The sequence below is a fragment of the Struthio camelus genome, chromosome 24 (genome assembly GCF_040807025.1).
Source record: "Struthio camelus isolate bStrCam1 chromosome 24, bStrCam1.hap1, whole genome shotgun sequence".
NCBI classification, from domain to species: domain Eukaryota; kingdom Metazoa; phylum Chordata; class Aves; order Struthioniformes; family Struthionidae; genus Struthio; species Struthio camelus.
This window is the reverse complement of record NC_090965.1, coordinates 9,409,701-9,426,495: the sequence shown is the minus strand read 5'-3', so window position 1 is coordinate 9,426,495 and position 16,795 is coordinate 9,409,701.

Below are 16,795 nucleotides of genomic sequence, written 5' to 3'. Positions count from 1 at the left end.
TGCTCCCCGAAGCAGCTCAACTCATGGTTTTTTCCAGTGAGGGCCACCGCTTCCCTCTTCAGCAGAGAGCCTGTGTTTGAGCACTAGCCATTGCCCACTTGCACCCCTTTTAGCCAGCTTTGTGTGGCTGCGTGTGCTCAGCCCTGCAGAAGAGTCCTCTGCTCCTTGGCCTCTATTGACCGCATGGGAGGGTTGTCTCCTCTCCCATCTCCTGCACCGTTTCTGCCACCTGTGACTGCAGGACAGGGAGGGCTGGAAGGCAAGCTGCCCTTGGCTCTAACCTCCTTCCTTCGCAGCCGTAAGATTGCTGTCTGGCAGCTTGCAAAGACCAACCTTGCCTGGGAGCTGCCTGTCTTTTCCTTGTGGTCCTTGGCTGGTTTTTCTCCAGCCCTGATGGTGAGCAGGCTTTAGTTTGAAACGGGTTACTTCTCATTTCTGGCATTTCCAAAAATGCCTAATTATTCACTAGGATTGCAAACCTCAATATGCACCAAAGTCCTTTTAGCACTGCGGAGGCCCTGAGCCATCCCCCCCGCCTCTGCCCAGTGAGTCCTCTGCTCTCTTTCTTTCCAGTTCCTGTTGTTACAGATCAGATAGTAACTTGCCTGGTCTGAAAGAAACCGAGACCAGAAACTCATGCTTGGTTTTAATCCAATTATACTTCTGAAAACTGCAGTGACAGAAAGCAAGTGCTAATAGGGTGCTGCGCTTTTGTCTGAGAGCCTAAATGAAATATTGTATCGCAGCTTATTTATAAAGCTATTGCACTGAAAAGCCTGATATTTATAGGCTATTGCTGAAGGCCGTGCATTTGTTTAGAAGCCTCATCATACCGGGTAGCGTGCTGTGGTCGCTGATGCTTCTGCCTTCTAGCAAAGACAGGCCTGCAGCAGGACGCACCGTTCATGCGCCCCAGCGGGGCCGTCCAGGTCCCAGTCTCTGCTCTCATAGCAAGGCAATGTGGTTCTGTTACTTGCTGTTGCCATTTCACAGAATTTTCTCTGTTCCTGGATTGTTTTTCATTCAAAAGTGGGAGACTAAGTGCTCTGTGTCCTGTTCTTATAGGAGAGGGAAGAGAAGAGGTGGCAGGTACCATGTTCTCTGGTCAGTTCATTTTGGTGTGTAGACCTGGTGCTGGGGAGGAGAACGCCTCTGGGAAGGCTGCAACCAGTTCCAGGATGAGTGCAAAGAGGCAGGAGGTGCAGGCTCTAGTGCCAGGGTTGGGGGAGATGAGGGTGGTGGGCATCTGTGGAGGGGTCCACAGCTGAATTTAGGAGCTGAAACAGTACATTTGGACTTGGCTTCACAGCCAAGTGGCTTCACAGACCTTTGCATCTAGTGCATTGAATTTCTCTGTCAGCCTGGTTCCTTATTTTGATGCTTTCCTCAAAAATCTGGCCAACAAGATCTGATTGACAGCCCCAGAAAGTCCTGGGTTTGTATCAGGCTGTTCTTTATCTGCCAGGTTTTGCTAACAGTGACTCACGGTGGTGCTCGAGGAGGCCAGGACAGCCCTTGCCCTTCTAACTGCTGCGGCTCGGCCGTCCGGGAGACTCTCATTTGATCTTTCGTTCAAATTAGCAGTCTGCTCAGAATGTGCGTGCGCTTTATCCACATGAGCTGCAGTGAGTAAATAAACAAGGCTCTGCTTTCAAAGGCTTTCACGATTCATTAACTTCAAAGCAACGAGCTCTCTATTTTCTTAGCGGGTCAGTCCCTCTGGAGACTCTCGTTGCCTGGGTGTTGGGGGTTGCTGGCTGCTCACGCCAGGGCTTCGGGTAATGACACCTTATGCTGGCCAAGACCAAGCGCTTCCCGCACGCAGAGCTGTAGCAACGGGCAAAGGGACAGCTTCGCTATTCTTGTTGGCCATGGGGTGGAAAGCAGCGTAAGGAAGCACGCGGGCTAGGAGGTTCTTGGGCATCCCCTGTTCTTAATGAACAGCCTATTAGGTGGTGTCCAGCCTGCAGAGCGCTCTGGAGCACAGGCACAGGCCAAAGCAGGGTTTGCAAGCCAGGAGTCTGTACCTGATCTGTAGCTGATCTGCAGAAGTCTCCCCAACTTTTTGCAGAGGCAAAGGCAATGTGGTCGGTGAGGGCTGCTGGGCGCCTGAGGCCCGTGGGTTGTGCTCGCTCTCGCGGCGGCGAGCATAGAGGTCGCTGTGCCCAGCTGTCTCCCCAAAGGCGCTGGATTCCTGCTGGGATCGTGCAGGCACAGGTGCTGGTGCTGTGCCAGGCGCTCGAGCCCCTTCCAGGGCTCATGCAGATCGTGCAGGGATGGTGGCACCTCCAAAATGCCCTTGGGCAGAGCTAGAAAGCTAACCTTTAGTGTGGCAGCCCCAGGAATAACTCGGAGCCTTACATAATCACAGCCGCCTGGAACCCCAAAGGGGAAAATCATCGTCCTGGAATAACCCTCCGTGTCAGGCCTGCTGACCTCATGTGAAACCTATTTTCTGAAGCAATAAAGCCCCCTTATAAGCATAGTATTTACTGAGGACTTATTTTGGGATGTGACATTGTGGCCCAGCACACGCTCTTAAACTTGTGCAGGAAAAGGAGCAGTATGGCAGCAAGGGGCAGTGCCGGCTGGGCTGGCGGCAAGGACGGGGCGCTACCGCTGGGCGCCCCTGCGACGCCGGGCGGGAGCCGGAGCTCCTCGGCCCGCCTCTGCCCTGCCGCGCGTCCTGCGGCAGCCAGCGCAGCAGCAGGAGGGAAGTGGCCAGGCGAGAGCCGGGCTTGCAGCCGTGTTCCCCTTCGCGTGCGCCGGCAGCTCCGCGGCAGCTGCCAGCAGAGCTGGCCGGGGGCCCCGGCGTCCCCCCGGCTTGCACCCAGGAGGATGGTCCTGGGGAAGTGCTTTTATCCCGCAAAAGAAGTGCGTTTCCCAGCGCCTGAGCAGTCCCCAGTTTACCCGCTGCCTCTCTCTCTGAGGCGGTAAGCACCCATTTTGGATAGCTACGAATAACTGGAACGGTGAATTGACCCTTCATAACGGCCTCGAGCCCCTCAGCAGCGGGAGCCAAACAAACTGGGACGAGCCAGCCCCTTGGGGAGAGCAACGGTGTCTCCCGGGCGCCGCGCCGGGGGCGCGATCAGCCCCTGCCGGCTAACGGGAACGGGCTGGGAAGACATCCGGGCGGCAGGTCTAGCTAGCGAGCATGCATAAAGCCCGAATAGAGAAATTAAAACCCTGTCCAGTATCAGAGCCGGCTGTCTACCGGGGAGGTTATTTGCTTTCCTGGAGGCCTGTGCCAGGTCTGGTGCTCTGAGGTTTCCCGTTGCAGGGAGCCGTCCTCGGGCCTCGGGAGCTGCACGCCTCGGCAGCCCGGCCCCGGCCCCGGCTCCCGCCCGCCGGGCTGCTGCCGGCCCGCGCTCCTGCGCCGCCGCGCTCGCCCCGGGAGCTCCCCTCCGCCGCCGTCCTCACCGGGCCGCTGCGCACGAGGCTCCGCGCGCCCGAGCGGCCAGGTTCAGATTAATTGCTGCAAATCCAGCTGCATTAGTCATAAAAGTCACCGAAGGCCAGAAATGGCGCAATACGCCTAAAAATACCACAGCTGCGCCAAGCAGCCCCGGTTTCCGTCATCTTCCAGAGGCATCTGTGTATTATGTGCGAGGCGGAGAGCGAAGGAGCGTGTGCTGCAAAGAGAACCGGCCATAAATCCTGCAGCCCTCCGCTCTCGGGCTTCTCCCCTCCCACCGCCCGCGGCCGTGCCGGTGCTGTCTGGCAGGCGCGAGCTCCGTCTGTCATCGGCACATCAGACGGGGCTGAAATTCGACAGGCCTGTGGAAAAACAGGGGGTGACATCACGCAGAGACACCAGCCCACTGATTAATCTCCGAGGTCAGTGGCTGCTTTATTTATAACGAGGCAAGTGTTTGAGTTGGGGTTTTACAGTGACAAACGCGTGCAGCGCCTCGCTCGCCGCGTGCCCGTCCCGCTCGGCCGGGTCTCCCCGGCGCCGGCGCTGCCGCGCCGCAGGGTGTCCGGAGCGATGCCGCTTCCTGCTTCGGCCCCCGCCGGACGCCGTATAACCGCTGCAACGCTGGGTCGAAGAGAGTGAAACGGCGGCGAGACAGCGCCAAAGCAAACCCTAAAAACGCGCGGCAGCGCAGCGCCTCGCTGCAGCGCCCGGGGGCCCTCGCTGCCCCCGCGCGTGCCCGCAGGACACCTCCCTTCGTCCTGGAGAAAAACCGCCAGCACCTCGTGGGAGATAACACCCCGATTTGTCCGTCCGTCAGGAATACTGTCTATTTCTTTCTGCACTTTTTAAATTCCATGAAGAGAGGATCCCTATTTCTAGCTGCTTTCTTTGCTCCTTGCGTTATTCCTCCCCAGTACGGAGAAGGCTTGCTTGGTATTTCTGCTCCTTTTTGCTGCCGGCCCCTGCCTGGCCGGGGCGCGGGCCGTGCGGGCTGGCACGGCACCACCCTCCTTGCAGTGGTTTGGCCTCACGGCCCTTTTTGGCTGTGGCAGGCAGAAAGGACAGTTTTGTTTCCCCCAAATTGCAGCACCTCAAACTTGAAATGTTTTGTGAAATTCTATCAAGCATCAGAGGAAATGCAGAGTGGTCCTGAGGGCACAGAAATGTTCCATTTCTTCATTTTCCAAACAATCTTTTCCATTTCCAGAGACCTTTTTGTTCTTTGGTCGCTAATGTCTTTTTATTCCACATTATAATGCAAAACAAAATTGCAGTTAAAATAATACATTTAGAGTTTATCAGCTGAAGCATTTCAAGCCATCCATTCCTCTAGGTTTTCTTTACTGATAACCTGGAAATCTTTGGGGTGGGTGATTCTGAACTGGAACAGAAACAGGTTTTAAAATGTTTTGCAAAGCCAGAATTTCATCTCTGTTGCCAAGTGGTACGTGGCCAAGGGAAGAAGCTATCAGGTATATCTCAAATGTTGTCTATAAATGGAGAATTTTTCCTGTGATTAATAAAAATGGGGAAGTAGGGCCAAATCCTGCACATACTTTGACTGTAGCACTTGTACAAACATACCGGCTTTGGTTGGAAACATCAGGCTTAATTAGCTCCCTCGTATCTAGGGAGGTGGATTGTCACTATCAGTGCGAGTGAGGATTTATATTTCCTTTTCCTCAGGAGTATGATTGATGTCCAGCTATTAAGAATAATCATTTCACTAACGTAAGGCAAATTTCTTATCTCCTACAGTCAATAGTGGAGGGAGATACTGCAGAGCGATGAATGCCGTACAGACTATTGCATGACAATGATAATTTATTTGCTACTTTTGTCATTAACCAGGACTCTGAGCTCACTTATCCCTGGGACTCTCAAAACATGGCTGTACCTTCAAAGTAGCACTGGGGTAGGCGAGAAACCCACCGGGTCTGGTTACCCAAAGGTATGCTCGATTTTCAAAATGGGTCTTGTCTTACTATAGGGAACCAGATTCTCATTTTCAGCAAGGTTGGTTAACTCAGCTTGGTCAGTGTAGTTTTAAGTGGGCATAAATTACCTTTTCTTTCAGTTTATGATCCCATTCTGCTGCCAGCATGGTAAAAAGGGCCTGTGTGAGCAAGCCGCTTGTATTGTCCCAGATTGAATCCTTTGAATCCTCAGATGTGAACGTGGAAGTTTGTCTTGGGTTGGTGGTGGCAGCATCACAGCTGGCTTTCGTGATCAAAGTTCCCACCTTTTTCTGTTCTGCCTTTTCAAACAAGTAATGTATTGCATTCCCAGGCTGCCTGGTGTGAATCCACACAGAACTTGGCTTGTCCTTGGTGCAGAGGGACCCGGCTGTGTGCTCTTACTTGTAGCCCCCACGTAGTTTGCTGAGTTTTGACGAATTTCCACTGAACCGCTTGCAGTTTTGTAGTTTAGCGTTGTGGGGAATTTGGAACAAAAAAGAGAAGGTGGAACAAGCAAGGAAGTACAGACAGCCCAAGCATAACACCAAACTAGGGCAGGAAATGTACTGCACATAGTTTTAACCTTATCATCAAGGATGGATTTTAAGTGCTTCTTCAGTGACTCATAGTCCCTGAATGGGCCTGAAGGACTGTCCGCCTGAGACGAAAGGCCAGAGAAATCCAGATCAGATAACAGGTTATTACAAAGCCCTCGTGCCTGCCGAGCGGGATGCGTCTGCCGGACAGGGACGGCGGCTGCTCTGCCTCAGCGTGGAGGAAGGAAATGTTTTAAAGTGAGATTCAGGATGAGGATGGGGTAACCGAGGCCGATCCAGAGGTGGGCAGGTGACATCTCTGGTGGCTTTGGGGAGCCTGTGCTCGGAAGGTGCCAGGCTGGCCGGTTAGATGCGCATGAGGGTAGCGTTGGCTCCTTCACTGGAGCAAGGAGGCAAGCCTGTCGGACGTGGCCAGGATGCGCCTCTGCGGGGAGGGACGGTGGCGGGCTGGGACAGGGGCGTGTAACCGGCAGGCTGGCCCCGTGAAGGTACTGGTGCACAGGCACGTGCCTCTGTGCATGCTGCTTCCCGGGGAGCAGAGGGCTGTACGTCCCCTGGTAGCTACTCTCTGGTGTCCTGAGCATGGCATGTCCTCCTGCGTGGAGTCCTCCTTTGGCCCTGCCACTCTAACCCTCTGCTGAGCCGGGCTGGGAGGTCCGGCATGCCCTGCTGTGGGACCAGGTGATGTTTCTTGATCCTCCTCCTCCTTTCCAAAGTGTCCAGCATGGCTGTTCCAGGCCGTCTCCTGGCTAAGACCCCTCTGGAGTGGATAGGACCTACCTGGAGAGCTGCTCCACAAAGGCAGGTAGTAAGCTAGAGAGAGGCCAGTGTCAGGACTGCTCTGAGCCACGAAACCACAGCTCTCTGCAGCTCCTCCGATGAGACCGCGGGAGGCCTGACTGCTTTCCAGCTTGGGTTTGCACCCTCCCTCCCTGCCGCCTCGACGGGAGACAGCCTTGTCCTGTATTTCCCTTCTGAACTGCTGTTGTCCCCTTCCAATGGATGGTGGAAATGGTTGTTACACCTAAAGAGAACTGTTAAGGATCGTTATGTTGTTGAGAGCTGATAAAATATGTGTGTACATACACATGCATATATTCATTAAAAAAAAAAGTACTAAGACCTTTCTAGCATGACTGTTGTGAATCTTAATTAATGAATATCTCTTTGTTGCTGAAAGAGCAACATTTGGGGATGAAAGTGGAACAGGAGCCTCTTTCTCCTCTTGTTTACACTCAGTTCCAGCCAGTCTCGTTCCATGGGTTTCACTGGGGACAACTCTCCATTGGTGCGAGCGTGATTGCGTTTACCCCTGGGTAATGTGGGTTGGCCCCAAGCTCCAAGATTCGGAGCTGGCGTTACTAGTTCTTGCCGCCTTCTCATGTGTGCTGTGGAGTTTGATGTTCCCCTTGTGCCCTGGTGCCTGGTGTCAGGTGTCATAATATTGATTAGAAATAGCCCGAAGTATCTAGTTCCTGCTGCTCAGATTTGTCTGCACAGCAGAGAGCTATTAATGCTCTGTTTTCTTGCCTTCGGTCAATATATCTCGCAAGGCAGGAGGAAGCTGGATTATGTCTGCAAGTGCCCCAATGTCATGCTATGTTGGATAATGAACTCCGGCTAAACTGGATCAGCTTTGCAGCTGGCAGCCCCTCTGAAATCCAGCAAGGAGGCAGTGCAACATGCTGTGTTTTCAGTCCGGGATGCCAAGAACAGGGCTATTTGCTGCGATAAACCTGGGTGCTGATAAGTCAAGAACCAGAACATTAGGTGGTTTTAGTTACTGTAGATTTTCTAGGCAGGTGGAAATTGATGTTAATGGGGAAATTGTACAACACACTTCTGCTTCCCTGTGCTTTGAAAATGCCTGGTCTAGTGCAAATCCCCTGTTCAAGGAAATTAAGATGTAATGGAAAGTAGCATCTCTGTGAGCTGTGTTGATGATTTGCCTTTGACCTGATTGTTCTGTTAACCCTCATATGTGAGGAATGTGATTTAGGAAGCTTCCAGGCTCTGTGGAGGAATGCAGCGGAGACCTTTATGTTGGACACCTGAAGGTTTTGTGTTTCCATGGAAATTGAAGGTCTTATCCAGAGTTACTAGAGTATGTTGAAAGATTCCCTTTGATTCCAGGGATATCAAATCAAACCATGAGGTGGAGAAGACTCGTCAGGTGCTCTTCTGCATGTTTTATGTTTCATTGTGCCATCTAGTTTCATGGGATGCCACCTTCCACTGCCCAGCATTTTGCCCCATAGCAAACAGTGCCCGTGTGCTGCCGGTCGGCTCGGACCAGGTCCTGTAGGCACTTTCCAAAGAACAGGGAATCCCACCACTGCTTCGTGGTGTCACTTCTGTAACATGCCTGTGGCTCACAAAGGTTTTAGCAAGCGTCTTGGTGGTGTGCGTGCTGCTTGGAGGCCGGAGATGGGAGGATCAGCTCCACTCGCAGGCGCACGGCACCTCCTGGTCCTGTTGAGTAAGACGTGATGGAGGGTCCGGGTCCCCCCGCACGGAGCGGGCAGTCGAGCCTGTCTCCAGTGCACAACAGTTTGGTTTATTATGACATTTCAACAAAACACGGATGTCTCCTGCAGCCTGGGGACCCCTGGGGACACTTTGTGAGCAGGGGGAGGGTCGTAGGGGAGCGGAGACAGAGCCGAGCTGCCCCGGCCGCGTCGCAGACGAGCGCGTCTGTATTTTCATTGGAGTTCCCAAGTGCGTAATCCTATTAAAGGCTGAGCGTCTGATTCAGCTGTCCTGCTATATGGCTAATCCTGCCAGCGGGAGTGTGTATTATCCCATTTCCAGGGAGATTTCTCTGGGTCCCCCCAGGCGCAGACCCCTATGTGGGTTCATTGTGGTTATCTCCGGCACCTTTACCCTCTCGGTGGGCAGCACAAGAGCCTCCCCTGCCTCCACCCCCTGCTCCCTTCCCTTTGTGAAGCCAGCTCCTAAAAAGCCTGGAAATCGTTTAATGCCCCTATAAAAGTACAAGAATGTGTGGGCTCTTTTGAACTGTCTTGAGTCGCTGATGTCCCCCCTGGCCATTGCAGCAGGCCACATACCTTGAAACCCCAACGGGTGCTCAGCGAGGTTCTGGAAGTACTGCAGGAAATCCCGACTTTGATGCCATTGTCTGCGTTTTGGGCTGTGATGTTCAATAGTTTCACAGCCAGGGAGTTAATTTTGCTTCTTATCTATAAATTTGCTAGGCTTTAAATGCTATTTACTCATGACCCCTGCTTCACTTCTATGATTTCCCCTTATCGCGAGGATTTTCATGCTTATATCATTGCTGACTTCTTACAGGCAGGATGTAATCTGATAGGATTTATTTCACTGGTGGCTGGCTTGTTTTCTTGGAGGATTGTAGATGCTCTTTAAAAATACAATTTTTACATTTGAGTTGCAAAGTTCTTTGGACAGAACATTTTTTAACCCATCCCTTCCCAGCAAAAAAAAAAAAACCCAAAATCTCAGTGCTGATAAATGAGGAGGAGGGGAACATATTGATAGAATATGAAAACATTACAGTAGTAATTACAGGAGTAATAAAACATTGTGTGAGCACCTCTCTCAGCAGCTGTGAAGTCCCAACATCGGAGATCGGTGGAAAACCCATGATTACAGAGGTACCAAAGATTTCGCAGTGGGCAGCAGCCTTTGTTTCATGTTTGTTTTGCCCGTTTGGTTATTTAAATTTTGGCCACAGCCTGCCTCCTGAGCAGATGCCCGTGTTAAGCCCAAAGAATACCCGTTTCATCACCCTCTGCTATAACCTAAGACAGTGAATCTGGGGTTAAAAGCCTGCAGGAAAGCTGATAAATGTGTATAATATAAACTATTGAGGAGTAAAAAATTCTGAAAACACTGGAGAAAGTAAATACAATAAATTTGGGGTGACATATCTCTCCCTAATTCAGGTTTTCCAGCAGCAGCTGCCCAACCCTCTAACAGCTCAGAATTTCGTATCACCTACAAAATATAATGGAAGGAGGTCTTGTCAAACATCTTTTTATTTAAGTGACTGAGCATGAAAAACCGTGACTCTCTTTTGTTTTAAATCTGGGGTCTCCTGCAGGGCTTTTGCACTGTTGTTGATGATGGACTGATGCCCCGAACTTTACGGGTTCCTCCCGGAGAGATCCCGTAATCTCCCGTATCTGACCCTCCGCTTGGGGCTGGTTTGTGCCCCGCGGCTCGGCGGGACGGAGACCCCCACGTGCCGGCTCTCTGGCGCGTGTTTATTTCTTCTTGTCTCTTCCAGTTTGGGTCTGCAGAGCGCGAGCCTGGGGAGGGCTGGGAATTTATCAGTTCCAAATCCCGCGTCGCTCCGATCCCTGCCTCTCTCCAGCTCAGCCAGTCTGGTTTGATTACTGTGTGGAGAGGTGGAGAAAAGCCCTGGCGCGGCTCCGCTCGCTTTCCTCGAGCGGGAGGAAGAGACGACAGCGCTGTTGCGCTAGGGCGCAGCGAGTGAGTAGTCATTGGGTTGTTTTTTTTTTTAGTTAATTTTATTTTTTTTTCTTTTGCTTGAAGAGAAGACTAAAGGCACCCACAAAAGAAAAAAAATATGAAAGAGCAATATATGAGAGAAGATGATAAAGCAAACAGTGTTACTAATAACACCAACCATCCTGAACTGATGTCCTAGGGAAGATGCTAGCGGGAATGTGCTATCCTGAGACACCCATGCAAAGCCCTTCCCAATTTTGAGGCCCAAACCATGGCAAAGCAAAGCGTTTTTGCTATCATCTGTTACTGATGTGGGACCAGGTCCGTTACCGGTCCAAGAACGACAGTAATGCTTTTGCTGGGGCTGCCTCACATGCGAACAGCTGACATATGAATAGCAGTAGGAAAGGAGCGGCTGCGTTTGAAGTTGTTCGTGGGGTTTTTGGGCAGAGTCCCTGGTCCCCTACCTTACCATTGCATCTCTCCCCAGGGCTGGGCTGCACTTTGGCTTCCCCATGTGTTTTTGCAGAATGCTGCCAAGGCAGAAATCACACAAATGCACCTCTGCTCCAGATGCGGTTCTCTCAGACCTGAGGGTACCGAGAGGCATTTCCCAGGCTGCTCGTTTCAGTAGTGCTTGCTTAGCAGATGATGAGTCCGCAGAAAGGGAGTAATACTGCGCGTCCCCGCACCGGCTCTGCGTGGGTGCAGGTGCCTTGGGAGGCAGCAAGCAGGAGAGATGAGGAAGGAGCTTGTATTTAGGGAAATGACCTGCTCGGGCCCTTTCTTCTTCCTTTCCCCTGCAGGGGTGAAAGCGCTGTGCTGCCCGGGCAGCAGAAAGCGTCGACGCAGCCGTAGCCGGCGGCTCCGCGCAGGCTGGCGGCAGGAGGGCCGACCCCGGCGCTGAGGTGGTGACATCGGGAAAGGCCCTTCTACACCAGAAGTTTTTCTTTTCCGAAGTCCTTGTGTTTTGCGACAAAGCCAGCCTTTCCCGCGCGGAGCCGGACCCGAGGCGCGAGCATCTCCCCCGTGCTGCAGCTGTCCTAATAGAAACCAGAGGGAAATCCTGGCGGGGGAAACGCCGACATTAGGCCTGCCCCCGCTTTCTTCTTTGAAAACTTTTGCTCTTCATTATGGAAAGGGTGTTGGGAGAGGGGGCTGGGGGGGGGAATCTGCTGAGCAGACACTTTGTCAGCACCGTGTGAAAAATCTGGGTCGCTCTCTGCCAGCGCTAACGATAATGAGCTGATGCCCCCTGCGCTTTTGCAGGCTGGCGGGGTGGGATAGGGCCCCCGTCCTCACGTGCTGCATGTCCCCGCAGCTGCCCCCGTCCCTGCGCTGCAGGGTTCGTGCTTCCCCGGGGCCCCCGCGGCTCGCGTTGCAGGTCGGTCCCCGTGCCCGTTGCTTGCCCGGCTCTTCCCCGCGCCCGTGCGGGCCGCTTTGTTCTTCCGTCGGGGAGATGAAACGCTCAGCCGGTGCGGCGGACGCGGACGGCGGCTGGGGCTGCTGTGCAGGAAGATGCCAATCGGTGCCATCAGCGGGGGCTTTGATCTGCGGCAGCGCCGAGGTGCTTGGAACGGGGGCTACGCTAAGCAGATGGTAGGGGCTTCCCGTGTTCCCTGTCTTCCTTCTTTCTGATGTCTAATTCCCCCCGAAACTGATGGACTCCTGCCTGACCGCCGGCGGCGCTGCTGGCAGCGCTGCCGCGGGTGGCCGCGGTGCCGCGGGCGGCCGGGTGACGCGCTTGCGGTGGGTGCGCGGCTGCAGGTCCTGGCTGGCGGCGAGGCCAGTCCCGCAGCGCGGGAGGGGGCTGTAAAGATGGTGAGACGCCTGAAGGACAGGCCTCTGCCAAGTCGTTTTATGCGCTCAGCACAGTTGTGTTTATCCAACAGCTCCAAAGTACTTAAGCCCTTTATGAGGCCCAGAAGTTATGACATGTTTACGGGCGGCTGTGGCCGATGCTGTCTCGGGGGTGGCACCCCGGATGCCAGCGCGTGGTGCCAGGGCTCGAGGGCCTGAGCTGGCGATTGCCAGCAAGCGGCAACAGGAAATGTGCATGACCCGAGGGAGCATGTCCACCGGCACGATGCAGCCCTTGGCTCCCCACCAGCACACCGCCTAATAATTTTGCCTAAATGTTTTGCAAATCAGCCAGCAACCAATTTATCCCCAAAGTATTCTGGAGATGTCACTCGGAGCATGTTGATGGTGCATGATTCACGGGGTCCAGCCCGCTGAGAAACGTGCCGCGGCGCAGCGGGCTTACGCCGGCAGGCTCGTGGGACAGCACCCGGGGGTCAGTGATTTATTAGCGACAGGTCATCTCAGCTTTTAGACCCTGCTTCCCTCCAGTGCAGCACAGCAAACTGGGGGAGAGCCTGAGCCATTAAGCTGGCAAGAATATTGTGCTTAAAATTTGTTATTTTTGGCTAGAGTTTCCGAGCCCCCTCTCCCCCCACAGCATTAAACACAGTTGTTTATTGGAGCTGACAGTAGAAACACAAGCAGTTGTCGGTCGCTTCTGCAAAAGTCGTGTCTACCGACGGTGGAATGAACATGACGGAGCCGATGACTAATACAGCTTTGAATTTTATATGGTTCTAGCTAACAGGTCCCATATGTTGCATCGCTGCAGTCCGACGAGCAAGCGGCATGTTCGGTGTCGTCAAGGGCCTCCAAGGCAGGAAGCCTTTACTGGCTCCCAGGACTTCGGTCAGAGGAGCTTGGCTGCAGAGTCGGAGCCTTTCTGAAAGTCTGAAAAGTCTCCCCGGAGGAGGAGCAAGGTCCCGGGAGGTCTCTGGTGCTTGGTGGCCTGAGCGCACCTCTGCCGCGCAACGAGGACGGCCACGCACGCGCGGGTTTGGCGAAGTGGACTCTGGCCCGTTGCTGCTTCGTGGTTCACAGCTGGGCAGATGTAGCCCTGCTCCGGGAGCTCGGTGTGACAGCACGGTGTTTGAGGTCTGGCCCTCCGCGGCGGGAGCACGGGTTTGCGTGTTCGAGACCGGTGTAGCTGGCACGCTTTGCAGCCAGCGCTGAGCCGAACTCGGTAGATTATGGAGAGACGGAAAGGTCTCAGGTCTACCCTGGCTAATCTCACCAGACTACATGATTATACCCTTTGCTCGGACTTCTCTCTTCTAGCATGCTGGGCGGACTGAATGGCACTGGAAATGGTGTTTTCTCAGCAGGCTGCTGTGTCATTAAAATAACTCATTGGCTTCCACAAATCATAGTTAGTAAAAACTTATGCAGCTTTATTGCCAGAGATATTATGAGAATCAAGGGAGCAGTTAAAAGCCAATTCAAGCGCGTGTACACCACTTCCTTTCTCGGCACCCCAGGTTCCTGATTATATGTTCGCACATTTTCACGTAGCGGTTGGAAAGCTTGTAGGTACTATTAACCAGCGGCCCTGGCTCCTGCTGTCCCAGGACCGGCTTGTAGAGTCATGCAGCAGCTTTCTGGGAGAAGTGCAGTCGTTCTGCGGGGAGTACGCAGTGTGAACAGGTTGCTCTCGAGTACTTCTGAAGAGATCACCCTGGAGTAATTTCTGGCAGCAGACGCTTACTGTTGCCGGTGCTATGGCAGGGCTAAATTAGGGGATGGCGTTGGTCACATTGCTTATGTTTGCCCAGTGCTGGCCGGACTGGACTTCTTCCCATTTTCTTGTTAGTAGGTGCAGTTATTCAGAAAAGAATCAGAATCCACCTTGTTCCCCTCAAAATGAAGAGGGAAGCAGTGGGAAGGCCTTTGCCCCCTGCAAACAGCTTTTTGAGGTTCCCCTGAGCAGTTTCCCACGCTTTCCTTTGTGGCCTCCCCTCCGGGTGCGTCTGCTTCTTCCCTTGCCCGTGGCCGGACGCGGCACGGGTCCCTCCTCCGCGGCACCTGGGGAAGCAGGGCGCACCGGCCTTTCTGCAGGGCTGGTGCCAACAGCTGTTTAAATAAGCACGTGGCTTGTTTAATAAGTCCTGAGAGTGACCGATGCTGGGAATAACGGCTGAGCCTGGGAGGAGTTTGGCATCCCAGCCCCTGGGAAATAAAAGGCGGGCGGCGCTGGTGCCTGGCGCGGCGCCTCCCATTGACCGGCACGCCGGGACCTTGGCAGGGCCGGTCGGCTGCTCCCGGGGGATCTTGACCTTGTGGGGTTTAAAACTGCGGGTGCAACCTGAGACGCGGTGACCCCCCCCCCGGGCCTCGACGCCCTTCGTTTATCGAAGCCGGAGCACGGGGCGGCCCGGGGCTGGGAGGGCCGGAGCCGCCCTGGCCCCCGTCTTCACCAGCGCTGGGGTCGGAGGGCGTCGAGGAGACCAAGCGCTGGGCTGGCCGCGGCGGCCGGGTAGGACCGACGGGCTCCGCGCTGCCTCCGTCCGGCGCACGGCCGGCCGGGCTGATCCCTTAATCCGGGCAGCGGTGGCCGCGGCGGCGGCGTTTCCCGCGGCCGCGCTGCCAGCCCGGCTCTGCGCTGCGACTGCTGTTGCAGTGTCTCCGGCGCGTTCCCATCTGTTATTTCACTCCCTTGATTTATCTGCCAAAGAAATTCCTGGTATAAACAGAGCATTATCAGAGTTTTACTCCAGCCTTGGCCCCTGGATTCCCTGCCAGCTTTTGCTGGTATTGCGCTTTTGCTCTTCAGCAAAAACAAGCCGCCTGCGGAAAGCGACTGGGGCCGGGCCGCGGGACGGGAAGGCAGGGGTGTTTTGGATCAGCCCGTGGGAAAGGCGGCCGGTGCGATCGTACAGGGCTCAGCTGTCTGAATCCCGGCCGGGAGGCAGCGTGTCCGTTCCCGCTTCCCGGGGGATATTTCGGAGCGCGCCGGGGACAGGATCTGCGGCAGACACGTGCGGGTGCGCGTGCCCTGCCCCGTGCGCGCAGCCGCTCCCGCTGCCAGCGCGGGCTCGTGCTCGGCCGCGCAGGTGCCGGGAAGCGCTGCCGGCCCCTCCTGCTGCATCGGGACCAGGCGTCCGGGGGCGGAGGAGCTCGGCTCCCGCCGGCGCTCGGGGCCCTGGGCCGGCGCGCTGGGCTCCTCGGAGGGCTCCGCCTGCGTCCAGCAAGGGCTGCGCCCAAGCTCGCGGGCCGGCCCGCCGCTGCCTGCGCTCGCGGCCGCCCTCCCGCCGGCAGCCGGCCCCGGAGGCTCTTGCCAGCTGGTCGCTGCGTTCAGCCACGCTCCGCGTTAGCGCGAGGGCAGAGGCGGAGCGCGCTGGGGCTGGCGGTCCTTGGGCTGATGCCAGCTTTGATGGCCGTAGGACCCCGCGCAGACGGCTGCAGTCGCAGACGTGATTAAACCGCCACGTTCCTGCTGCGGTCCTAGGAAGCGCTGTCCGTTTTCCCAGGGCAGCAGTGAGGAAAACGCAGTCTTGAAGTTTTTTTTTTGCTCAGAGGGCTGAAGCACCCAAGAGGCAAAGCCGCGCGGTGCTCGAGGGGCGAGGTGGCGTGGGGGGACGCCGTGAGAACGCGGCGGGGAAGGGGGCGAGAGCAAGGTTGGGCGAGGTTGGCTCCGAAACTGGAGAACGGGTTTGGGGAGCAGCTGTGACCGTCACTCTCTGCCACCTGCGGCCAGCCCGTCGCCGGCCCCGACCCGCCGCGTGGCTGTCCCTTTCCCAAGCGGAAAGGTCCCCGGCCGGCGGGGACCGGGGACGTCCCCGCGGTGGTGGCCAGGGCTCGGGAGGGAGCCGCGCGCTGGCGCTCCCGGATGGGCACCTCCGCCAGGGCCACCGCTCAGCCCGGCCGCGTCTCCTGGAGGACGCGGGCAGCGTCGGCGTCCCTTGCCGGGGAGGGGAGACCCGCTCTTCCCCCCGCTGCCAACACGGCTCCGGGCTTCCCGAACCAGCTGCTGGGAGAGGGCGTTTTGCAGCGGTTTCGCCCTCGGGCTGCGGGTTGTTCCGGGTTGTTCCGGTGCCGGCGAGGGTGGAGGTGTGCAGGCCTCTGCAGTGCCCCTCGCCGCACCGGAGACGCTCGTGTCCTGGCACAGCTCGATGAACCGAGGCCTGCCCTTAAAATGCAAGGGGAGGTGCAGCTGGAGAAGAGAAGAGAAGAGAAGAGAAGAGAAGAGAAGAGAAGAGAAGAGAGGAGAGGAGAGGAGAGGAGAGGAGAGGAGAGGAGAGGAGAGGAGAGGAGAGGAGAGGAGAGGAGAGGAGAGGAGAGGAGAGGAGAGGAGAGAGAGGAGGAGAGGAGGAGAAGAAGGGAAGAGAAGAGAAGAGGAGAGGAGAGAAGAGAAGAGAGGGAGAGGAGAGGAGAGGAGAAGAGAAGAGAAGAGAAGAGGAGAGGAGAGGAGAGAAGAGAAGAGGAGAGGAGAGGAGAGGAGAAGAGAAGAGAGAGAAGAGAGAGGAGAGGAGAGGAGAGAAGAGAAGAGGAAGAAGAGGAGAGGAGAGGAGAGGAGGAGAAGAGGAGAAGAAGGGAAGAGAAGG